Consider the following 26,778-nt stretch of genomic DNA (forward strand, 5'->3'; position numbering starts at 1 on the left):
ACAGGCAGTGCGTTGAGTGCGCCATTAGCGGAGGTAATTAAAAAGGAACAAGAGAGCCGAGTGTATCAATTTCCGGATCGGATTTTATGTAACGCGAACGAGGAGAGTCGCTAAACTTTTAATGGGAAATACTTGTAACGATGGCTGGCGCACAGCTTAGACGAGAGCTTTTTAGATCGTCTCTCCTGTAATTGCTGTGTGCGGAAGGTCGAGTTCGTTAAGAAGAATCTATTTACGATTTTGTGCGCGTTAAAAGAGAAACTGCTGCGCAGTGTCGTCAGAATTCGTCGGGACTTTTAACCAGTCGAGGGTATTGTCAAGAGAGGCACTTGGGAGCGTTCGTCGCGTTAATTAGGCGAGTTTTGAAGAAACGAGGAGGAGCAGCCGCTGCAGCACATCGACGTGGAAGAAGCCAAAGAATAGAGGACGCGTCGTTCCCACATCTGCGTGCACATGCCCGTTGCGTGCACAGTAGCGACGCTGCACAATGGCCAGTGTGCGGTAGACTTGTTCCCGCGAAACTTATTTTCTCCCGTTTTCACGAAGTCTTCCTTGCGATTTGCATACCACGCGGATTTTTAACTGAGTTTTAACGGCTGCTTCGTGTATTAACGAGGTGAAATTATTTGATTTCGTCGAAAAAAGCCGACAGAAGCTCAAGAAGCCCGGGAGTATTTTCTTCAACGACGCTACAGGGAAATAACCATCTCCATCCCATAGAAAACTCGAGCCGACAGAGTAAAGCGCGGAGAGCCGATACACGGGAGCGAACGAGCGCGTAAAGTTTGGAATATATGGAGCGGCTGGATGTGCGCGGGAGAGAGAAGCCCGATAGCCGAGGGATCGTTACGGGTCTCGCAAACGAGTTCGGTTGCAGCGGCGCCCCCTCTTGTCGATCGAGTCTTAAAGGTACATAATGCAACGCGCGGCCCAACAGTTATTTAGATACTTATCCACCACACGACAACAATTACCCCGACGGTAAATTCGAAGGAGAGCTTTTTCTTCGAACAAGCGCTCATCTCCTCTTTTTTTTCTTTTGGAGCGGTAAAGAGAAGAGTATAATGCGAAGTAGAGCTTTGCGAGAATGACTATGACGAAACGAGCGATTTTTTCGATTGAAAATAAAAATTCGCATCTCGCGGTAGAGATTAAATGACGCTCTGGTTCGCAGCCATATTCCGTGTCGTGCGCGTTCTACTCGGCTTATGTAAAACACATGCGCTTTATTCGATCAGCCGTAACCGTGTTTTTCCTACTCCGACTTTCACCGACTGTCTATATAGTGCAAGAGTCTACCATCGCGATCGAGCTTCGGCTCCCTTTCTAAACAAAATCGAAATCCCTCGCTCTCTCACCGCCGCTAGTGATACACTGTTATAACTCCTACAAAAACCGAGCATACTCGTTTCCTCATATCCATTTAAAGATTACAAATGCCTACGCACGACTTACACTAAAAATTCAACCGCAGTTATACTCGAAGAGAAAGAGCCACGCGATAAAAGCTGGAGCAGTACGATTCCTAGGAAGAAAAACCTCGGGGTCTCCTAGGCGGCGAGTAATAACTCGATTTCCACACACACACACACACAGACATACAGCATCTGCAGCTGCAGCCGCACAGTGACAAGGAATCAGATAAGTGCTGCGCAGCAGCAGAGCCTTTTTCTCTCCAGGCGATCGTGTACGTATGTTGTACACGCTCTCTCGCAACAGGATCCCGTCGATTAGAGGCGGCGAAACGCCTCGTCACGAGACTGCCGGCGTCGAGGGAAAAACCGCTGCTGCATCTTGGCCACAGCTCTCTCGCGGTGCAATTTATCACGTCGCGGAACGTGCTGCAGTCGACGCTCTGTGTGTGCGAGCGTCAGGGGATCTGTGTTATGGAGAGACGCAAAGTATCAAGTTCAGGGTATATCGAAAGGGAAAAGTGCACGGCGGGACGTGTACGCACGAGTGTGATGTTTGCGCCGGTTGTGTTATTGGCTTTCTGACTATAAGGGAAGGGGTTGACTGATGTACGAGGGACTGTGTGGGCTTGTGGATTTTGCCTGCTGTCACGATTGCTGATGTAACAGGGGCTGTGGATTGCGCAAATTTATACGTTCGTTAATTGTATTAGACAAGATTATGATTTCCTTCAAAGTATGCACGTTGAGGAAATTGTGAAATCACTGCCTTGTTGATACAGTTGCAGTTATAGCATGAGCGGCCCTCAAGCGGGCTCAATAACAGGCAATTTTGTCATGGGTGACAAAGCGCTATAATGCACTATGCGCGCATCAAAGTGATGTGGGTAATGGAAAAAGTGCCTATGCGCCACCTATCTTCGCCGACCAGAAACTAAAGAGCCGAAAAGTTAATGCGGTGAGGGAAAGGCCAGTCCAAAACCGTTTTCTTTCACGGCTATACCATAGTTTTGCACATCTACTACCGCAATTTCAAATACAATCCCACACCTCAACCCAAACATCCAATAACAGCCAATTCAAAAGGGACCTTTTCGAAATTTCCTCTAGATCCTAACCGGCCAATTCGAGCGCGAGAGAACCACCGTTCTAACGATCGCACTTACAAACGCGCATCGCGATAAAGGCACTTCCCCATCCTGAAATATTTCTATCATTTCCAGACCGCAGTGGAGGAGAGCTCGAGCGCGCGAGAGCCTGGACCATCGCACGATTCAGCAGTACAGAACCTCGCGCTCACGGTCATCATCCGCGGCTTCCGAGCTCCGCGGCGTTCTTCGCATTCGAAATCACTCGCTGCGAGAGAGCGAGAGAAAAGAGGCGGATGCGCGCGCGCCAAAACGTGACCGTGCGGCACGCGAGCTAACGCTGCATTATCTGAGACACGCGCGAAAAGGCCTGTAGTTGTTGCGGATAGCGCTGTGTTGTTTTCAGCCTGATGCTTTGAGAGTATGAGGCTGTTATTTTTGCAGCACGATTCAATTTTCCCAAACCTTTGACTAGTAACCATCACCGACGTCGAAGTTTACTCAACGTTTATAATTCATAATACCTCGTCAGAAGCTTGAGGGAAGCTTCCATAACTCATCAGCTTACGTATCCGATACTATAGCGTAAGCAAGGAAGCGCCAGAAAAGCGATTTAATTAATTCGCTTAATTAATCATATAAAGCTCATGCGGGTCTACACACAGCCAGCCGCGCCGCAGCAGCGAGTATGGCAAATAGAAAACGCCGTAGGTGGGCTCCGACGGCGTTTAAACCCGCTGCTGCTCGTTCATCCAGCCGCCGCCGGCACTTTGCGGTGTCTCGCGCCAACAGGAGGAACGAGAAATTTAAAAAAAAAAATGAAAAATCGCGCGAGAGAGAGAAAAAGAGTTAGGATATTCGAGCTCGACTGGGCGCGTGCCCAGCGGTATCACCGCGACACGCGATCCCGCGAGAGATTTCATTTCGCCGCTCGATATCCCCCGAGCGCGCGCGATATTTTTTTTCGAAATCGAAGAAAGTTGTCCTGCTTCGCTCGTGTTTCAAGCGTCGCGAGAGAGTTGCTTGTTGTGTGCGAAAGTGTGTATACATAGTTTTTGTGTCGCGGCGTGTGAGCTGCTTTTTTTCTCAGCGATGCATCGATGATTTACGACTGGCCAGGATATGTCTACGTGGGCTGGAGATACACGAGCGGAGTTTCTGAAAGTTTTTATGGATGGCGAAGCTTTGGTTCGCTGTGTGCTCTGTGCGAGAAATGTTTATGATGGATTTTTCGGACCCTTTATCTCGTGCTGATCGATAACGTGAAAATTTTAATTATTTAAGTTGTGATATGATATTTACGAAAAGGCATCTCACAAAAGATCTCCAATCTCATCGTAAATACCATCAATTCGCCTTTCTCCGTTACGCTCATTGTGGCGCTGAATCCGCTTCTTCATCATCTTATAACCTATACACGCCTTATACGTTCATTACTCGGAGAGAAATTTTTCCATAATTTCTCCACTCGCAGCTCGTCTCTCTCCATCTGCGATTCTTCGCATAATTAAATTACCCTCTCGACTTTCGCGAGAGAAGCCCCTACTGCATCACTGCGATATTCGCCGCCGAACACAGCGAGCCGGCCGTAAATTCAAATGAGCGCGCGCCGGCACTATTACTTTTTGAAACGTACGCGCCGCGCCGCCGCCGGTAGCTTGTAAACCAACATTAACCATTCTGCTATCTGAGTTTCACGATTCGCCGAAAGTACCGGCTAAAAAGTTTTCATGAGATTTTTACCCTATACGTGTACAACTCTAATTACCGCGGCGAGGCTTCGGCGAAAATTTAATGAAATTTTCCTAGCTGCAGTGTTGTCGGAGAGAGAGAGAGAGAGGAGATGCCCGTAGTAGCAGTTTTACGATGCTGTAAAGTCAGCTTTGCCGTTTGCGAAGTTTATGAAATACTAACGTATCAGGGCTCTCCTCGTTTCTATTATTGCTTTAATGTTCTCGTTTCGTCGAAATTCAGTTTGAATCGATCAGAAAAACAAAATTTTCATTCGTATACGGGGAACGTCAATTAGAACGATTACCTCACTTTACAAATTCCGATTCAATTCGAGCAATCAGCAGCACGTGATTATACAAAAAGCCTCATTAGTCGACTGTAAACGCTCGGTTATTTCAAATGTTCTCGTTGATATTACGGGAATCGAGAGAAAATTTTGTACCAACGTGGAATGTGCTCGTAACCACGCCATCTGCAGCTTTCAGTCACTGCGGCAATTGCAAGATGATAGCTTCGCGCGACTACCATATATACTACTACGATACGTCGTAGTTAAAGAAAGAATTATATCCATTTCGAGTGTAACTGTACCTGCCTTCGTAATACGCGCGTGCGCATGTAAAAACGATACGGCCATAACTCAACGAGCCACGATATTTTTTGCAGCTACGAAAATTAATGCTAAAACGTTTTTCAACACCGTTATGCGTATAGCTTAACCGCATGCTCGCGAAGAAGAAGGAAATCCTCGCGTAAACCTAATTTCGATCAACAATATAAAGCAGCGCTTGAAAGTCCGCGCATACTTTGCTGGAAACTCGAGCCAGGGAAATTTGCAAAAAACCGAGTGTGTATAACCAGGAATCGCGAGGGCGCGGCCAAAACTGCATAATGACGGCTTAATCGCATGACCGAGGTGCAACGTAGCGCGCCTGCATTCTACGGCATTTCGCCGTGGCTCTATATACACACATAACTCGGCTCGTTCTTACCTATGCTCTCAGCTCTCTCTCTCTCTCTCTCTCTCTCTCTCTCTCTCTCTCTCTCTCTCTCTCTCTCTCTCTCTCTCTCTCTCTCTCTCTCTCTCTGGGTATCCGTTTCGGACTTCTTGTCGGCGTTCTCCTCTCGTCGCGCAGCCTCGAACATTAATTCGACCTAATTACCTACAATTAGCGTTCTTTAAGCGGAGGAGTCAAGATGCGCTGGATATAATGGCTGGGTTTGACGCGTCTATTAGCGAGTGTGGGTGGTTTCGGTTCATAATGGCTGAAGGACGGGATTAAATATTTGGGAAATTCGATATACGAAGCGCGAAACGGTTGAATGCGGTTAATCGTTGCGTCATCGATTCGATCATTGCTCGAAGGAGTGAGAGATGTGGCGTGGGCGTTTCCGGATAATTGCGTTTTGCTGGAACTGCGTTTTTTTTGTTCCATCGAGTTGGCGGTTTCGATTTTGTTTTACTCTTTCCGACTGGTTTCGAAAATCCGACGTTGTGTGAATGGGCTTTGAGAGAGAGAGAGAGAGAGAGAGAGAGAGAGAGAGAGAGAGAGAGAGAGAGAGAGGCGAAAATTTGAATACAATGTGTTATTGTATCAGATTATATTATAAAAGTATATTTTACGCTTTCTTAAGTGTACTTTCATATATTATCTGGAAGGATATAAAACAGCTTGAGACAGCAAAGTCGAGCCTTGAATTTGACATGAACCGTTACCTGTTCCGAGCTTTGAAACATCTGCTCCAATTTTTTGAACGCATGTTAAAACATAACAAATCGATCATTCAAAGTAAGTCACGCTCTAATGGTCTTTTAATGGTGAAGAATCACATTTTGATTCAACGTTTACAATATACATTATTCATCCGCATTGAAATGAAAAAGGAGAATGTATAAAAGGAAGATTCATTTACGATGTATTATTCAATAGATTTATGAAGAGAGATGATATGTAAAATGTCCCGCAATGAATCCATTACCTAGTTTACAATTTTTTCTCTCGCCTCAGTGATCTAATAATCCGAACGTAGTGAGTAACGAGAAAATTATGAATATCCAGGCATCGCATGAAATTTTAGTCAGCCCAGATATTAAATCACGACGCAATAACTAATATTCAAGGAAAAACGAAGCGGGGGCACTCAAAAAAGTTAGCCGCGAAAACTTCCAGTCCGGGCTCCCTGAAGAACCCTCGGAAGGTAACCCGCCCCTTTAAAATGCTCAAAGTCAATTTCAGTCGTTACACTGGGGGTATAAAATAACTCTTAATTTCGCTCGCGCATATTGACTATACGCGGAAGCAAGTTTTAATCAAAATAGTTAACTTGCCCTTCCTTTGGCTCCTGTATCCCCCGGTTATGGCCTCGGAGAGGTAAAAGGGGGGACCGAAGGGATAGTTGGATCAAGGGGGACTCTCTCTGATGGCTCGAAAGAGAGAAAAGGGAGCGAGAGGGTCGCAAGAAAGAGGGTGGCGCCACCTATCTTTGGCTCTCTTTTTGACTAAATGGCAACGATAATTCAAAGAGACACTTGGGAAATCCGCAGTAGCGCTGCACGAGTGCCGGTAGTCCCCGTATAGCCCCTAAAATTATGGCCGTTCCGTTACATCCCGCTACCGTATACAAATGTAATGTTTTCTGCATTCGTTACGACCCCAAACTCAATAAAAAGACTTTGTGGTAAATATTCGCCGACTGCCTAAACATTTGCAATCCTTTTAAAAAAATTCAATATTTTCCAAAAGGACTTTCATTCCTCCACATTTCTCGACGCTACCACATACCGCGCCATTACATTTTTCAGACATAATCCAAAACCGTATACATCAGGCCAGATATGTGCCTTCGCGCACTGCGCCAGAGTCGTTCCACACGACTGCATAGAGCTACGTAGCTCAGTCCCTCTCACCCTCTCTCGCTGTGGATGTGCCAAGTTATCTCTCTTTCCCAGACACACCTGGAATTTATTGTCTTTGCGGCTGGTAAATTCGCGACAATGGAACACGACGCCGCTGGTTTCGCACGCTCGTCGCTTCACTGGGTTACCGGGTCGACGAGGAGCAGACCCCGACACACACACACACACACACATACAGGTGATTTCCTAATTGGCACCTCGCTCTTCTGCACGCGCGCGGACGAAAAATGGATGCACCCGCGCGAATGTAGGAGGGAACAATTCGGGGTTATGAAATTTCTCTTCTTTTGAATTTTCTAACGAGGAGAAATCTCTTTCTGCGAGCGTGCTGCGGTCTTTTGTGGGAAAAAAATGGGTTTGAATCTTTCTTGCATTCGTTAACCTCGTGATTATCTCTGTCGTTGTTGTTAATGGCGAGAAATGTTATTCTTTTATTTTTTGGTCTCATTTCTGGATGTTATTGTGTGGGGAATATTGATCGATGTAATTTCACGAATTATCATTTGACGCTCGAGCTTGTAAAGCTATTTTAAAAAGTTTCCAAAGTTGGTTAGAAGAACTTTTACTAGCTAACTTTGCGCTCGAAGGAATTATGAGAAGCTCGTCTAATTATTTACGTCCTCTCAAGAGCCTGTCGCGGGCATTTCTTCGGAATTTATTTTCTCAAACTTTTCACTCCGCTGTACTTGCATAAATTATCCATAATAATTCTGCTCACCTTAACTGCACGGCGCGATTGTCAATCGAAGTCCCATGACTACAGCTCGGCCTGGTCCTCTCTGCAACGACAAAAGCAAATTCATCGTTAATTATTCATACGTCGTGCAAAATATCGATGCGTAAACGAATGCGCGTTAAAACAATCTGTGCATATCAATACGGCGGAAAAAAATATTTTCACCAACGTTTATTCCTGTATCGCCATTTATATCCTGATCGCCAAACAAACAAAAGTGACCTTTCCAGTTCACCAGCCAAAAGCGCCAACTAAAACAGTCCACGCATTCCGCGTACGCGCAGATGCGCGCTCGCTCAACAATACGGGCATAAATCTAGCGGCGCATTTGTTTAACCGATCAGGCGAAAAAAGGCAAGTGGAAACAAACTTCCAGCTCTCGCTTTCAAGCTCACTCTCGGTACGTCGCGCACAGCACACACGCGCACATCGAGTTAGCCGGCAAACGCGCGTTCGCGAAAAAGATATCGCGTGCATACATCTTTTACAAGCTGCGCCGAGCGCCAGTCGGACGAGCATAAAGGCGTATCCATCCGCGGAATCGCAGGCGCAAAACAAAGTCAAAACAAACGTCCAGAAATAAAACGAAGCGCCACTGTTTGCTCACACACACACGTATGTATGTATACCTATACGTGTTGAGGGGCTGTACATCAGACGGAAGGTGCGTCTTCCACGCCTCGATTTACATAAATCCAGGCGATGCGCCGCTGATTCGAGTGCGGGGGTATGGGTGAACTGGAGAGAGAGAGAGAGAGAGAGAGAGAGAGAGAGAGAGAGAGAGAGAGAGAGAGAGAGAGAAGGGAAGCACGAGGAGGAAAAAGGGAGAAATTCCGACTCTGTGCGGAAGGTTATATACGTGAGCGGCAAATTTGCCTTGTTCCGTAGCTGTATAGAAGCCGCCGCTGCTGCTAAAGCTGCAGAGACGTGGCTGAATTACTCGCGAGGAATACACAGACGCTCTCGCGCGGGGAAATTTGGGGAATATGTAACAGCAGGGGCGACTGGGATGAAGAATTTCGAGAATTTTTCAGAGGGCAGGGCGCGCAAACGGATGATGAATTTATTCCAGACGGCTCGCCTGTGTACTCGGATGATTTGAATACCACGAATTAGAGAGAGTGAATGCTTTGTGTTAGAGCTCGACGTAACGTTGTCGTTGTTGTTGTTGTTTAGCTCCGGTTATTTCCCGGCGAATTTTTTAGTGAACGATCGAGAGAGAAAGAGACTAGGTCACACGTATGATTCGAGAATAATAAACTTGCGGACGACTCGCGGCGGCTGGTGGAAATATCGCACGTTTTATTATTTGTTATTTCAAGCGCGATGCCGCGAGCGCATATTTTCAATTCCGTGACTCACTGTAAATCTCTTGAATTTTCAACGTTCTCGCACGTGGACGAGTTAATGTATTATTACGAGGCACGAAGTGCGCGATAGCGTTATCTAACGCGAATAATGAAGAAAAAAAGTGTGCATCGATGTTTACGCAGGAGTATAAGTATGAATTTACATAATTGCGCCGACGGCTTTGCTTCCTTTTTTCACGTAGTATAGTAGTACTATGTAGAAGACTGTCGCAATGACGCCGGAACCACGGCTCTATACGTATATACAGCGTCTTGCACTTTGACGACGACAATGTAGGCCACGCATTTTCTCGCACTAAAAATACATGCCAAGGCCATAGCGATGTACGCTTCGTGCGAGTCTCTCGGGTTACGTAAGCGCAAGTATTTCGGCTTTTTCGTGCAAAACCGCAAAGCGCGAATTCGAAATATTTCACGGCTCAGCTGCATGCGCCGCTTCCTTGATTTTAGTTTTTTGGCGGGCGGGGGTGCTATTTTTAGTGGGCTTACATCTCGACGTGCTGGCAGGGAATTCGACGTGGAATTTTCTCGAAGGAGATATGTAAATCCGATGCAGTTCTCTTTTGTTGTGATTTGAGGCGCCGAATGGTTTATTCGTGACGGCGTAGTGATGTTTTCTTAAAATTTGAAAACAAATATTCGTCTATAGTAGTGGTATTCGTTATTTGCGTTCGTGATTCAGAAACGTCGAGATGAACTTGGTAAGCGTATCTAAATTTATTCGGCGTAAATATAACTCGGAAGCGCGCATAAACAGCCACAATCTAAACAGTTGAAACCACTCGGGGGATATCTCAGCGAAGAGCACTTAAAAATGTTTATCGATAGATACGCTGTACTAGCCCCGGTCAAGATGTGAGTACTTGCTTCAAAAACAGATTTATCATTGGACACCAAAAGTCACGACCAAATTGATATTTTCAAATAAATCATACGCAGCTTAAACGCCTCTATTTAGCAAAGTGATCCCAGAGGCTTTGTAGCTCCCAAGCAGCTTCACTCACAAAGAGGGTCTCTGAAAAAATCCAGCAAAGTAATTTCATGCAACACAAAGACCAGCAGCAGCGTAAAAGGAAAAAGGGCGCAAGCAAGAGAGAAGCCTCACACTGCACCGGTTTCTTCTCTCTCTCTCTCTCTCTCTCTCTCTCTCTCTCTCTCTCTCTCTCTCTCTCTCTCTCTCTCTCTCTCTCTACCAGCTCGACACTTAATGCTCGCGCTAATTTATTTAATGAGCCGCGCGGCTGCAGAGTAGCCCCCTTTTATGACGCCGCACACAACATAGTGGTGGTTAAAAAATATGCAAATTTCCTCCACACGCAATTCGAAGCGACGAAGAAGTCATCGTGTACATCCGATTCTCCCCGAGCGGCTGTTTATACTCGGCGGAGGCAGCTACACGCGCGCGCTAGACTCATAACCCTAATCTCAATGCAAATTATACGCGGCGCTTGTTCCGCGCAAAGAGAGCTGGATATGCGCGGATAAAGAGAGAGCGAAAGTGCGGAGAGGACAAAGACACGGCCGTTTGAAAAGATACGGAGGAGACAGTCTGTGCTGCTTCTGCTCTTGTATTTTGCAAACTGTTTGTCCTCCTGGAAGCGAGAAAGCGCGGCGGAGAGCATATGGAAACAGATATGCGAAATGAAGTCAGAGTCGCGGAAAGATGAAGATTGCGCGGGACTGCGTTTCCCCGTAGAGTACTTTTGAGAATTGAATAGCACCGATTGTACAATTACTGTGGGGAAAAAAACGCGCGATGAGTTAATAACAGCTGAATACATACTGCCAAGTTTTTCACCCGACTTTGCGATTATTCCGCCAGCAGCACTGGGCATTCACGACTCTCGCTCGGAAAAACGTCGGGTTCTCGACCCCCTTCTCTTCTCTTCTCTGCTTCCAGCGTATACAAATTCTATTCCACGGCATTTTTTCGCCATCTCCAAAGTGTATACACGAGAGAACAAACAGTAGTCTGGATCATGGAATATAAATCTCAAATGGTTTCTCTTCCGTCCGTAAAGAGGCTGCAGAAAAACAAGAAGCAGCAGGACAAAAGGACAACGGTCGCGAGCTGTATGTATCCCATCGTCGTCGTCTGGGCGAAGAAGAAGTCGCGCGTTCTCCTGCTCGCATTCAGATTTATCTGCAAGATTAAGAAGCCCTCTCCCTCCGTCGAAGCAGAGGCTCTCGCCGCCACTCACTTTCTCGTCTATACTACAGTCTACGCGGAACAACGATTCCCTCGAAACGTATATAGAGGAAAAAATGGTAGAGAACACAGACAATCTAAAACCGAGATCTATGCGGGTCCGAAAAAAAATTGTAGCTGACGGAATACAAAAAAAAAAGCAATAATTCGCCCACGCACATCTCGACGTAAACAGGAAGCGAGCGGAGCGTTGGACCGAGAGCGAGTTTTGTGTTCTTTTCTTTCCGGTGCAGTGTATACGATCGCGATGTGGGTCGAGGGAGTTTTCTGCAAAATTAAATTTTTACTGCGACAGCGGCAGCCCGCATGGACGTGATGTTCGGCGCGGAGATTTGTTGTATATTTTCTCTCTTCGCTGTACAGTCGCGCGCGCCAGCGCATCTCTGCGCTACTGCTCTTTTACTCTCTAGCTCCCCCAGGAACGACTTTTGTATACTTTTGATTAAATTGCGGAGAAAGTAAACTAGACCGAATGCATTAAAAGTATATAAGTCACCAGCAGGAGAGGCTTTCATCGCTTTTATGTTTTTATGCGTCCCTCTGACGCGCAGCGGCGGGATTAATTAAAAGTCCGGATTTAATGCCTTCTTCAGGATTAAAATATTGCGCGATTGTGACGTCGCTGCAGCGATACCCAATGAATTTATATGCCAGAACGGCTGCAACAGTTTCCAATTGCGTCCACTCGAGCGGAACGAGGACAGGAGAGCCGATAGACCATAATGTCAAGTGCAAAGAATCGACGTCTCTAATTTGCTCCCGCTTCTGATTTGACGTCATTATCGCCGAGTGTATAATAGCATAGCGAAGCTGAGAGATCGAGCAGACACACATAACACAGGCCTTCCTTGTCGAGTGTATATGAGAAATTCTACGGGAAAAATGCCATTTTCTAGTTGGAGAAACCGAAAAAAACATGTTTCGATTCCTCCCTTAGATCAGCAGCTGCGTCATGCGGGCGACGGATATTCAGGTCAGGTGGCAAAATCACGATTAAACAATAAATACAACAGAACCGCGTACTTTAGAAAAAAAATCGCTCTTTACCGCCCTTCTTTTTATCCTAAAGTAATAGTAACTCGTGCAAAACATCGCATTAAGTACATCTTTTCGTCGTAGTATTAGAATTACGTTACAGCAACAGAGCAGCCGAACAAGCGGCCATCTTGAAATTATATACAGTCACCGTGCCTTGGCAGGTCATACCGTAATTCTAATACTACGTCGAAAATATGCACTTAATACCATGTTTGTACGAGTTACTGTTAATGTACTGACTGAACAGGTACCTGACCGCAGTGCCACTCGGACGTTGCGGCGAGGCTTTTCGGCTGATCCTCCGACAGCCCCTTTATTGCGGCAGCCGATGACTTTATTGCACTCCGCTGTAAAAGTTTTAACTTATCGGCTTATAGAATTCCTACCGGTCTGAGAATTTGGCGCTGCCACACCCCTTGTTGTAAAGTTCCAATTGCCGTCATTAGATTTACACGGAAGTGCTTGGTGCTAGTGTGCCCTTACCAAGGCTAATAGTCCCGCCACGAGCTGTGCTCTCAAGATTTGCTTTTTACCCGCAATGCGTTTCTCTCTCTCTCTCTCTCTCTCTCTCTCTCTCTCTCTCTCTCTCTCTCTCTCTCTCTCTCTCTCTCTCTCTCTCTCTCTCTCTCTCTTGAATCAAAGCTCATTCAATTATACGCACAGCGGCCGCAGCGAAGAATAATCCTTTTTGCACTAGTGCAAGAATAGCACTTTTTCGATGTTGGAACGTGGTTTTGCATGGTTCTTAACATATACAATAAGAAAAAAAAAGTTGCGGGAGTGTGCCGCAACATTTGTTTTTTTCGGTTTCTCCAACCAGAAAATGGCATTTTTTCCTTAGAATTCCCCATATGCGTTACATCGAAGGCTGACGTCACCGGACCGCAAGTAAAAATCCGTTGCGTCGATTAAACCGAGCGATAATTCAAATTACGCTCCGTCATGCCTGCGGAAGATATTCCATATGCGCAGCGCAGAGCTTCTTAATGTGTCGGTGCTGCGATGCGTGTTTGCTATTTAAATCGTGTGCTGGATCAATTTTAGGGACGAGATTCTGTAGCTTACGGTTAGCCTAGATGAAAAAGAATCGAAATCTATACGAAGTTTTATCTTCATCGGAGTGTGCTTACAGTTGAGTCACGAGATAATTTTTCAACCGGCCGCTAAACTGCGTATAAATTAAACTTCCTTTCAAGTTTTATCCATTGTTACGATCTTTATTGCCCGGCCAAGACGTAGATGCGACTGTCTCGTAAAACAGATTAAATTTAATAGTTTATTGTTTTCAGCCACGATGGCAGCAGCGGCAGTGAATCACTCGCTCGCATGCATATTACGGAAGCAATATGCGAGTTATGATGTAGGATCATTCGGCACAAAGAGCTCTCCATTTTTAAAATTTTCTAATAAAAATGCATAGGACCGGGACTAATATTATTCGCCCCACGCGACAATGTCGAAGGATATAGCCAAGAGAGAGGGAAAAAATCTCTCCCTTTGTGGAAAACCTTCATGAAAATTCAACCGCTAACCCAGTTTCGCTCCATTTCAGCGAGGAAAGAGATATCCACAGGCAGTTCGGAAAAGCGATTACCATGACACACAAGCTCTCGGCTCAGAAAAAAAACGTCCGAACTGGGTTTCTAATATCAACGTCGCTCACCGCGCGCGCGAAGGACCGACGAACTATCTTCATCTATTTCGGATGCGCGTGCGCGAGCGCGGGATTTTTGAATTGGTAATGTATCGGCTAATTAGCATTTCTCATTCACTTGCAGCGAAACACAATCGCTTTGTGCTGCAGTGGCTCTCCTGAGGTACTCCTTCCCTGGAAGCTGCAGAGCAGCAAAGTTGACGCGCATGCCGAGGTGTACAGACGAGACTATCGATCGCTAAAATATTTGCATCGAAAGTTTCTCGAGCGTATAGCCGAGGACGTGCGCGCGTTCAAGTGTCGGAAGTCAAGTCGAGGGACCGACGGCGACGACGACGACGACGACGAGGAGACGTACAACAGTAGCGTATAGTGAGAGTTCAGCGAATTTCGCGCCGTCTCGCGAGCTCTTAGCCTCTCACGCTCTTGTACCGCGAAACTCTTGTTGAGAAGTCAATCGCCCGGGAATTAAAAAAAAGAGATGAAAGCTTGCGGCGATAACCTCGTCACTTCGAGGATGCTGAATTACCGCATGCGCTTTTGGCTTCGCTCGAGTTTTGAGCGAGTTTTTCACTTTCCCCGCGGATTTTTTGCAAATCGAATATAACACGATATTCCTTACGTAATTAGAATTGCTCCTCGCTTTCGTGTGCTATATCGAAGAAACGAGGTGTTATGCGATTTCCTTGATATTGTATGCTAATACAGCGCTGTATGATTTTTCCATTTTTACGCCAGGTTGCTACACCTATTCATTCGCGCAATACCTACTTCTGCGATACTTCTTTTTCGAACCGAAACGAATTCCTCAAGCATACACTGAAAAAAACGCAGCCATTTTAACTGAACTCGTACCAGTAATCCGTCATTTTACGAATACTCGCCAAAATTACCGTAGAGTTCAGCAGTTTTAAAGAATCAGTTTGGTCGTTTTTGCTGGTGTCCCGCGTAAGCGACCAATTATACGAGTCGCGACTCGCCAAAACTACCAGTGACACACCGTTGTTCTTACTGAACAGTCGTTACAGTGGCAGAACGGTTAAAACTACCGGACTTTACAGCAGAAACGACTGTGTTTCTTTTTCAGCGTAGTTAAAAAAGCGTGCGAAAATCCAGATGAAAAGCGATAATGTAGCGGTAAAATCGCGCCAAAAAAGTCTCCTTCACGAGGGCCAACGACGTTTTCTCTCTACATCGAGAGGTAACACGCGGGCGGTGCGTGAAACGCTTTTTCTCGTAACATCTAAAAAGGGTTGCATCTAAAAAACACGCGTCTCGAGAGCACAGGGTGGCGCGATTCTTCCGAAGGACGTTGAAAGTTTAATTAGTCCAATTAAAAGCGACAACAGTGGAAAGTGATAGAGGACGAGTCGAACTCGGCTTTAATTAGAAAAAGGCGTCCTTTCGGCGCGTTAATCGAGCCGGAGACTGAAGGAGGAGTGACGTCTTCGTGCACGCGTTACACTTAGCGGGAGTCGCGAGCTTTTTACTGAAACCGGGCCAGGCGCGCTTCGTACATAAGCGACTTCAAGATGTTCTAGAAAAATTAGGTTATGAAAGGATCTTGAGGGTTTACGAGCTGTTTTTTCTTCGAGTGTTGACTAGCTTTTCAAGTAAAAAAAAGTACATTATACTTGAATTAATTTGCATCTTTCAAAATAAACACAAACACTTAAAAAAGCGCTAAAAGCATAAATCACAAGAAAACTGCGCAACGCAGCCATTAAAGCCCACAAAATAGAAATCCGAATCCCGTATACCCATCGTACACGCCGCACACGTCCCGCAACCTCGAATCGCTCTCTATATACGTCTCCCATAAGGATTGCCAAATTCCAACGAAATACTACGCGCGGCGCGTGGGCGTGAAATTTTCAATCTACCGTCCTCGACACATCTCGATGTCGTTACGTCACACACACACACACACACACACACACGCGCGCGCGCATGCCCTCGAGAAGATACGTATACAAAACCAACGCACGCGACAGAGATCGCAATAATCTCCGCTCGCGTACGTCCTACGCACCTGTGCTCTATCTCTCTCTCTCTCGCGCACGAGCTTATAGAATATACAGAGGCGGCCGGAGCAGTCAGCCCATCGACGCCGCGCGAAAGGACAATTATCGTCGGTTCTTTGTGCCGAGACCGTCCGTCGCGTCACGCACAGGGGATTCATTGTGGCGCGCTCTATACCTCGCCCCTTTTCTTTGCTTTGCAGGCTCGGTTCTTTTTTTTTTCGGTCCCTGCCCTCCTCTACGCACATCTAGCTTGGCTCTCTTCCGCCTTTTCAATTTTTAATTTTTCTTTCCGTCTTTGCCGACAATGCGGCAAGTGCGCGCTTCCCGCGGGTCGTGGAAATGAATTATGAAATGGACGAGCTCTATTTTCGGAGATTAATTGAAAGCCGTGTGTGGGGGTACGGAGCGGCGGCTTGGGATCAAAGACGCGATCGATGCGGGGTTTTTCTTTTTTAATTCGGAATCGCGTGCGTAAGCGGCTGCTTTTGAAGGTTTTGTGAGGGGGTATGGATGGAAGTCTTCAAAAGCTGTGTGATGTAAGATCCTTAGATAACCGCTATGTGTATGTTGGAATAACGTTGTTTTGATTTCGGAACTTTACAGAAGCTTCGTGCTTATGCACAAACGTTTATGAATCACGCGAATCGACGTATTTCTATACTTAGAATATAATCCAGTTCTGTCTACGCACACCTGTAGCGCTACACGAAGCGTCGAGCAACCTTTCTATTTTCGTTCAAAAAGTCAATAGCTTACGTATCGCATTGTCCTTTATTGTAAGCTATCAAATCTATATCTAAAATAACAACACGGAAACCGTATACTCTAATCCGATGTGTTACGAGCATCGGTTATATGCAGGGCATCGCGCGTAAAAATCACTAATCACTCAAAGCACCGGATTGATCCGGGTACCCGGATGCGCGCGTAATAACAGCTTTATCTGGTACAGCCGAATGTCGTATATGTCGCCACATGCCGAATGTCGCCACACAGTTGTATACCTAAGCCAAAAAAAAACAACATAGTTTTGTCCAATCAACCAAACAATGGATGTGCGTTACCACCTGTGCGTATATCTATCGAGCGTTAGTGTCACAGTCCCGTATGTATTTTAACAACTCCATTTCAGGCCAGACCTTCGAGCTTATGTAGTGTGTGCGTTGTTGGATTGAAAACCAGCGTTATTGCCCACAATGATAATATTTCTCTAAACTTTTAAAAAATTCATCTCGACGCACTCCCAGACAGCTTGATCAGGCGTAAAAAGAGACTGCGCACAAGGCGAAAAACACGAAAAAACGTAACAAACTCTAACGATCTCCCTTTTCACACACAAACACACACATCAAGCATAAGTCCTAACGCATCGAGCGAAATACGTAGAGAAATTTCAAAAGAGAAAAAGCGCGGAAAAAACACGCACACACAGCAACAGTTATACAGCCCTATACGCACTGCGCGCATACATACGGGAAACATTTTCCAACTGTTCATCCGGGCTCCCTTTAATCTCCCGTCCCATTCTCGCGCACAACGGCGAACTCACAAACAGCAACGCGTCGCGATGCGCGTAAACAGCAGCAGCAACGCTCTCTCTCTCTCTCTCTCTCTCTCTATACACACATGTGCAGCCGCGTCGCCGTCGTTAAATGCACTACGACGACGAGGAGACGGCGTCGAGACAAGCGCGCCGCATCAGAGGAGAGCTTTAAATTTGCATTTTAGCGGCGGACTTTAATGCAGTCGAGTACTCCCCCCCCCCCCCCTACCCTAGGTGTGTACACGTGTATATATGTATACACAATCGAACGCGCGCGCGTATACAACGCGAGGATAATGCACTCGCGCGTTTGTCTCTCTCGGTGCGTTAACTGTCGGAACGGCGCACACGCGCTTCTTTGTCTCTCCTACGCGCGAGTAGAAGGAAAACGGCGTGTATCTCGTGCATGTGCGCCGACCTTTGATTTCGAGAGCAGACCGCGTGTACTGCTGGCTTTTATCTTCCACCTGGCCTTGTCGCTTCTTCTTCTTCTTCTACGCGCGGCACGTGACACGCGCGTAGATCACGAGAGCAACGTCGCACGCGGCAACGTTGTATATAGGTGTATCGTACCCGCAAGGTGGAAGAGGGAACACGAGGGCGATAGTGTACGGAGTGGAAGTGCGCATATTGCGCGGAAGGGGATACGCGGGAGAGAGGTCGTTGCGAATGAATATTATATAGTGCGTGCGGGCCGCTACTCTAATGCTACGGCTCTCCTGCATGCACAGCCGTCGTTCCCCCTGACGCTGCTGGTTATTGGCTTATTAACGAAACAATACGGTTGGCTTTTTGCGAGGAAGGCACGTTTGGTTTTCCGCAAACAGACGTATTACTAATGGATTCCTCAGCTGAGCTCGATTCCTGTTTGTCTTTGATTACGGCCCAGTTGTTCAAATGCCTCGAGATAACAATCGCGGTAGAGTATGTGCTGCGCATTGTAATCTATATGTGCTGCAAGCCTGCGCTCTTAATTAGGAACATTTTCATCCGATGTATTTGCATGGAGAGGAATCGCCGCGCTGAAATATTCAGCGCGACGTCGAACGAAAGCTGGGCAGAGTAGAGCTTATAAATATTTAGCGACGCTCCTCATCAGACTTTATTCTCGCCCGCATGAGTGATGCGGCTCATTACTACGCGAGTTTCAGATACGGCGACCCAGTGCCGGACAGCGTCTTTATCGAAATGTAGGTTCCGAGAGAGAGAGAGAGAGAGAGAGCAAATTTACGAACCGATCAGCCTTATACGCCTGCGCGTAATCTCCCTAATCCAAACACACGTGCGCAGCTAAGCACACGCTAAGCCCTAAATTCATAAATATACCGGCGCGCTATAGCCCAGCGCACGTTGATCTAAAGCGGCATTCACTCGAGCGATTATGTTTGAACTGGATACCCGGCCGCCAAAGTAATCGATCTAAAAATTTCATAGCGACTCTCGACGTACGACCGCACGCCTACACGCACAGCTCGCCTGAAGAGCGCGATGAAGGAGCGAGAGCGAGAAAAAAGGCTGCAAAGAGCCGCGAGAGAGATTATAAAAGAGCAGGTGAGACTCGGCGCAGATATAGAGAGAAAAAAGGACTGGGGAGCAAAACAGAGCAGGAAGAAGAAAGAGCGTCCGGAAAAAGTAATCAAGACATAAAATGACGGATCTCCGAATATAAAAGGGGTAGCTGCTGCTGCTGCTGCTGCAAGAAAATGGAAAGTAAAATATTTCGCCGAGTGCAAAACGCAGAAAACAGAATGGGAGTGAGAGAGTCTAGCCGAGGAGAGAGACAGGTGATCGTCTGGGAGAGAGAGGAGAGCTCATTCGACTGTTTTTCCCCTCTCGCCTCGAAATTCGCGCTCCATTCAGAGAGCGCCCACAGAGATAGAGCGAGAGAGAGACTGCAGACGGGAGAGAAATCGCTGCTGCTTTTTCGACGATCGAGCCCGAGCTCTCGCAAGTGGCCTTGTTTGTTTACAGCCCGCCCTGGGAGTATATGGATGAACCGAGAGCTGCACTGTACGCCTCGTTTTTACAGAACTCGCTGCTGCTGCTCAGCCAAGCTATATGCGCGCGCTCGCGCTTTAAGCGCGGGAGAGGTGAACGAACTTCGAGTCTATCCTCTCTCTCTCTCGTGTGTACGCTCTTTCATACGTGTGCGCGCGCGCGAGAGCCGATGCGTTTTTTTTACATGAAAGCGAGACCTAAGTGACTGGCTGCGTGTGCGTGCGCGGTTTTGAAAGAGAGAGAGAGAGACGCCGTCTCTGTGATGAATAGGGAAGATTGAGAAAACAAGCCGAGAGAGATCAGAGCCGGTGATACTTGGACGCTGCAGCGATAGACCAGAAAGTGGGATAGATAAATAGAGTGAGAGCGAGAGGAGTATTGCTGCTCGACTTTTTTGGTCCAGTCTATACGCGCGAGCGTATGTTAGAGAGGCGAGAAAATTCGGATCGGGTTTCAGCATAGAGGCGAGAGAGAGAGATCGACGACGAGGGAGTTCGATGGACGGATATATGGTTTTCTTTGCGCTTTGCGTCGCTGTTTGTTATTGCATGCACCGCCGGCGGTGCAGGGATTAGGGAACCACTTTGTCAGCGTCCGAGGAGGAGGATTATTTCCAGTATGCGTTGGCGGAGGTGGCTTATTTCTGCTGCTGGTGTACGATTGCACAATCGGACGTTTTATTTGTTCAGAAAATATTCCTGCATCGATTCGAGCGATGGGGTGTCCGCAAAAGCGTGGAATAAGAATGAAAATTCAATTCCCTCGTGATTTCACGTCCAATCAGCAGCGCCATGAAGCAAATCCATTTATTCCAAGCATCGCAACGCACACACACACACACACACACGAGGCTTTAATCTCCCGGTACTTTCGGTCGACGACGACTCGGACACTCCTCATTACTCGCCTGGTCTTTAATTCCCCCGCGCTCTCCCGTCCATAGTACCCCCCAACAACGACGTTCCCCGCGATCTTATCACACACACACACACACACACACGTATACGACGCATAATGGAAGAGTCTATCGCGGCGCTTTTTCGAGCTGGCCGCCAACGCCCTGCGCGGAAAACGAGAGGAAAAACGCGATAATAAAGAGATGAAAAGCCGCCGCTCTGCACGTGAAGGAGAAAAACGAGCGGATCCAAATGCACCTAAGCCTTCTCTCCTCGCTGCTTTTTTCGAACCCGCTGATACCCTTGCGCGCTTTTTTTCGGCGGCACGTGTGGTCGCGCGTCTAGTGCCCTGAAAGAACCTATCCTTTGCCCCTGACGTTCACAGCTTCGGAACAATGCGAAGATCGCGTATGTAAATAGTCACGCGTCCGCGGCGAAACTCGTTTTCTAAGCGGTATACCTCTCGCGATAACGCGCACAGAGACCCATAGCTCCAATTTCGTCGTCGGCGCTGTACTGCGGTGCTTTTTATGGCCTGCCGAAACGTTAAACGTGGATTAATGGTTTTTTTCGGAACGGTTATTATGCTTCTTGGAAGAAAAAAGTACTTCCGGCGAGTGGAGCTGAATCGAAGCATTAAAAAACAATGTTTATAACGCGACCACGTCGGAGGAGAGTGAATGAATCATCTGGAAATGTGAGCCGAATGTAATTCGCGAGCGTGTATAATTTATCCGTTTCTGCTCTATACACATAGAGAGAACTCGCCGAGTTGGATTTATGCGATGTTGCCCGAAAAGACTGGAAGTACTGGTATCGCGATGAAAAACGCGGCAACCAACTCATTTTTTCGGCGACGATTGTGTGCATAGAGTACGCGCGCATGAGTTTATCTCGAACTTCGTAATTTTACTGAAAATAATTGGAAAGCAAGGACCGTGCGTTTTTCGCTAGTCGAAAAGCAAAAAGCGAGCTGAAGGACAGCGCTCTCGAGATAATCCGGATAGCTTCAGCAGTTTTTTTCCCGTCTCTCTCTCTGTTGTTGTTGTTCCAGCGAGTTTATTTCCAGCAGCTTTGTAACGGCTATGTATTTCGCCGTTTCCAAAAAGGGAGTCGAATATTTACACGATAGACTGCGCCACGAGCTTATCATTTATTCTTCCTTACTTCCGACACTATGAAAACAAAATATACCAATCAGTCTAACGGCGGCGAATAAATCCATCACAAACCGAGCAGATAAAAACGATCCTTCGTCCACTTCGCTAATCAGATCATCGTCTCAGAGAGGAAACAAAATAAAAACGAAGCGATCCCCCTATACACATACATACGGAGAAAATCCAGCGGACTATATATACCAGGCAATTTCCGGTATTGTCTCGTTTATGCTCGCCTGAGCGTGCCTCGATACCGCGCGCAAAACATCAGCTTCTGAGAATAAACATCGGCGAGATCTCTTTCGGGCCAATCTCGCAAAACCAAAGTTCCGCCGCTGCAGCGCTGGTCGTCTTCTCTCGTACACCGGGGAGTGTGCCCTGTGTACGTCGGGGAGTTTGCCTCGGTCAAACAAGAGCTCCTGTGCTGCTGGTCTGCCCTCCCTCTCTTTTTCTTCGTAGAAAATCTTCTTCTGCTCTCGGAACTTATGAAAAACCCTTTTCTCGCGCGCCTAAGTAAGAGCGGATTGGACGATCCTCTTGGAATTTTGATTTGGCGGGCGGAGAGGTAAATATTTGAATTCGAAATTACCGAGTATCGTACCGTAGAAATTCGAATATCGATCGCATAGCAATTGGCCGCCTGTCACTCAGCGCCGGATCAACGATTCCAAATGACCCGCGCAGCAGCTCTCCGTGAAAAATATCCAATTCCGCGATATTACCCCTCGCGAGCCATAATACTCCAACAGTCTGATCTCTCATCTCTCGCGGGCAATATACAATGCAGCCGCCAAGCTGCACTCTCTTTCTCCCAATACCAGTCCCCCACCGGCTATACTTATACGAGTTCGCGTGTGCAGTGCAGCAGCACAAGAAGTGTTTATATATAGGTAGTGTGTGGTACAGACACACACGCGCGCGCGAGCCTCGGGTATTTCGAAATCATGAGATCGGAGCCTCCGCCGCAAGGCAATCGAGTCTCTTGTTCCAGGCTCGAGCTCGCCGCCAAATAAGGCTCTTTTCGCGCTCTGGACATCCTCCGCCGTATAGCTTTTTGTACTATATATATACACACACACGATCACCGCCTGCTGCTGTGTGTACACACCTTCGCCGCTTGCGTTATGCGCGCGCAAGTGAGCGTGTGGGTGAAAGTGAAAATTTGAACGCTCCGTGTTTGTGTATCTGAATTTCGGCGAGAGAGAGAGAGAGAGAGAGAGAGAGAGGCGGAGACGTTTTATACGATTTCGATGAACTGCGGTGTATCGGAAAGAGTGTGTTTACGCTCTGGGTGTGTGTGGAGGTTACGCGGAAAAAAGTTCGCCGATGCTGACTTCGGGGAAATTGCCGTGAGAAATGAAAACTGGAATCGCTGCGAGCGGCGATTAGCGCTAATTGAATTCGGTAAAAAAGAAATAGCGGAGGAATCTATGCTTAGCTCGACTTGTTTATAAACAATGATGATGGATTAAGTAGTTTTGCGTGTGTCGAGTTTCAGATGGAAGGAAACACAATACGTAATCAGGAACGAAGATAAATAGTATAGATAATGAGAGCGTACTGTAATTACAAATGGATTACACGCGCCGGAGCGAGTAACGGAACAAAATTGACACTGGATAAAAAAGCTCCGCTAGGAGTGTAAGTGGACTAGATGGCTTCTGGATAATAACGGTTGTGCGACTGGCTTTATATATTGCCGGTTGATAACCAGGCTCGATTGAAAAACTCTGCAGTCGCGAATCTCGTTTGAGGCTGAAATAATTCTTACGAAGAGACTGAAATAGCAGTTAATCCGCGAAAGTTGCCAGAGAAGCGACGTGAATACGCTGGATTTGTTCGCTTTAAGAAAAGAAGTATCGGCTCTCGAGCTGGGAGAGAGCTGAGAGAGAAAGATCAATACGGCAACTATTCTCGCGGGCGACAATACAAGTGTTCCGTCCGCGAGAGCTGCACAAATAATTGCAGATTGCAGCGCGTGACGTTTATTCGAATTGGCTCGATCAATCGTCCTGTTTGTTATTACATCGGACTCTCGAGGCGCTCTATGAAAACACACAGAGAACGTCGCGAGAACGAACGCGTTTGAAATAGCGAAATCTCGAGGGAAACTCAATAATCTTGAATTTCGGAGCAATACGCGCGTGACCACGAAAACAGACGAATACTCGCCATCGGTGTTCCGAAACAGGATTTAAAGAGCCTCCTATTCGCACGCGCAGACAAGTCCGAAATTCATCTGCCGAAAAGAATCCAGGGAATCTCTCTCGTTACGCTTCAAGAGCCATCGATTTTTCTATACATATACGGATACGTGCACTCAGGCGTAGTCGTTCCTCTTTCTCTCTCTCTCTCTCTCACTCGAATCGATTCTCTCACTCTCAGCGTAGCGCGTCGGGCCTAAACGAACTGGGGCGAGGGAAAACACCGACACAGGGGGGGGTTGCTGGACCTTCGGGACGAAAAAACAGCACGTGTCGAGTTGACTCCCCCCCCCCCCTTTCTTTCATCGAGTCTCTCCCCTTCCTGCTCCGTAATCATCCTCCGTCCTTGACGCAGTCCTGCATCCCCCGATCTTCCGCCCGTGCGTCGTTTAATACGTGGATATAACACAGAGCTATATGATAGATAGAGATAAAACTTCATTCCCAGAGTCTCACCTTGCGATGTGCGTTGGAGGGTCGACGACGGAGGCGGGACGAGAGAAAGAGCGGGGGCGAAGCGGCTCCTGCGGGTGATTTCCTCTTTCTTTCCGTCTTGATATCACTCGCGGCTGTCGCTGCTGTAATCCAGTATGGCCACACACATGTCAAAACAAATCACCGGCTCCGCGCGCGCAGTGCGATTATTACGAGCTTATACATTTATCATATATACGTCCACTCGCGAGCTCCCCGATTATGACACAGCGAACAGAAGGGAAAGGAAAATAAAAAGAAAAAAAAAGCAACGACGAAACTAAACAAACAGCAGCAGAAGCACTTTGGTCGAGGTTCCTTTCCTCTTCGCGTCTATCTCCCTTTGTCGAGTACTGCACACAGGGAACTTCCTCCTCCTGCGGCTAGGTTAGGTCACGAGCCGCGCGGAGATACTCCCACGATCCCGCGAGGGTCAATAATACACATGCGTGTGCTGTGTGCAGTGTACGTGTGTATCGAGACGGAACGCTGCTGCACCAGCACTGCAGAGAGAGAGAGAGAGAGAGAGAGAGAGCGAGAGAGTAAGAAGCACCGCACAGATATCACCCGCGCAGTCCAGACGCGAGTCAGAGAAAAAAAGCGATGCCGTGTGTAAGATTGTCGTAGGTAGAGGAAGGAAAAAAAACACACGTGTGGGGGAAGCGCGCGCGCGTTGCATACGCGCCTCACGAGCGTCGATCGGCGACTGGCGCGCCGGGAGCCGCGGCTGTGCGTCGCCGGGGCGCGAGTGAGATGCGGTGGGGGAAAAGCAGCGGCGGCGACGAGCAGTGGAACTCATCCAGTGGAACCGCGGAGGGCGCGTGTCTGCGGGCTTCGATTTTTTTTTCTCTCTTTCGCCGCGCGCTTCGTCCGTGTGCGTGTGCGCCGCGGCTTTTTTCGCCAGAGCTTTACTTCCTTCGTGCCCGCCGAGTTTTGCCTAGTTTGTCTGCAGCAGCATAGGTAGCGGCTCTCGCCCCCCCAGTGTGCAATCGATGCGTCTGGTTTTCTGCGTATTCTCTCTCCGCGGATCGGGGTTTTGCTGCCTGCGGAGGTATGTATGCGCTGTACGCCTGTGTGCAGAGGTATGTATATACAGATATGGGCGAAGGGAGATGACGACGGCCTTGACTTGGGCTCCTTTGTTTACGAGGTTCTCTAGATAAATACTCGCCGTTCGAGGAGTTTTGTGCGTTTGGCTGTATATATGCTTGTTGTGTTCCCTTGCTGATTGAGGACGGTTTTAGGAGAGGAATTCCGTGATTTTTTCAGAAGCGCCAGCCCTACTGCGGTGCTCTGAGGATTCCGCGAAGCGTGTGTTTTGTGTGTACTATTAGCTCTCCGAAGTGGTGTATATTTTACTTTACTACTGAAACCGCCCGATTAACGTGATGGACATTACGTGTCTACTACTTCATTCATACATTAATACACAGAGTTGATGCTCGATCTGTGTCACGAGTTATGATGATGCTATACACGACCGCAAAGGTCAGCGATACGTTCGCTCATCTGCGACTGTACTTAAATATGAAAATCCAGACCAGTCAATTATTCAGCCAGAGCTAGCGTCATAACAAGCGATCGATCGCTTAAAAAAAGAAGCCGCCCCGAATAATTAATCGTTAGCCGATAATGCCTATATAATTGTATTAAAAACATAAAGCGCATCCGACAAACAATTTTACCCCTGAAGCCGAAATAAGAGCTCCTTGAAACTGCCGAGATTCTATATAAAATACCTCTCGGCATTAAATGATGCACACAAACTCTACCGGGAAATGAAAATCCTCGAGCTGCAGAGGCGCTCGTTATTAAAAGCTTACCCGAATTCTGCATCGCTTTATCAGCTCTCGTCCGATCGATCGCACTGCTAGGTACAAAAATATATTCGGTATCAAATTCGACCTCGAAAATAGCTCTCGGTTGTACTATCGAGACTCGGCTCATTCTTCTTATACGTTGACTGCACGTGTGTGCGTGCGTGTGTGTGTGTGTAAAGGCGAAGAAACAGCCGAGGAGTAATGTAAAGTGACCTGAAAATACCCGCGGCCTATATTCCGTTCCCTCTCTCGAGCTCGCTTGTGTTCTCTGCCCGTCCGGACATATAGCTACTTTTATTTCCTTTTGCTCCGAGCTTCCCTTCTTTCTTCTGCGGCAATTTTCTGGTAAAAGTCGGGTAAAAATAATTTTTACTCCTCTTTCTTAATAAATTCAAATCAAACGTCCTTTTTCGCACGTCGCGCATCGACTTTATTATCCCGAGCGCAAATTATTAATCGGCATCGAATATTCAAGCGGGAGAAAAACGAGCTGGCGATGCG

General features: G+C 47.2%; 1 protein-coding gene across 4 annotated transcripts in view; it reads right to left on the bottom strand.

Moving 5' to 3' along the window:
* LOC100679613 (dentin sialophosphoprotein) overlaps nucleotides 1-25,177 on the bottom strand; it is a 119,516-nt gene extending 94,339 nt beyond the window's left edge. For 3 of the 4 annotated variants that reach the window (XR_512498.4, XM_003427084.5, XM_003427085.5), the window contains exons 1-2: nucleotides 24,440-25,165; nucleotides 7,870-7,930 (exon numbers count right to left, since the gene is read on the bottom strand). The gene's annotated coding sequence lies outside the window, so the exon portion shown is untranslated. Of the gene's footprint in view, nucleotides 1-7,869; nucleotides 7,931-24,439 lie in introns of all 4 variants that reach the window. The other variant, XM_003427083.5, reaches the window with a different exon arrangement.
* Between the last annotated feature and the right edge of the window lie 1,601 nt (nucleotides 25,178-26,778).

The sequence above is a fragment of the Nasonia vitripennis genome, chromosome 2, assembly GCF_009193385.2.
Source record: "Nasonia vitripennis strain AsymCx chromosome 2, Nvit_psr_1.1, whole genome shotgun sequence".
Lineage (NCBI taxonomy): Eukaryota > Metazoa > Arthropoda > Insecta > Hymenoptera > Pteromalidae > Nasonia > Nasonia vitripennis.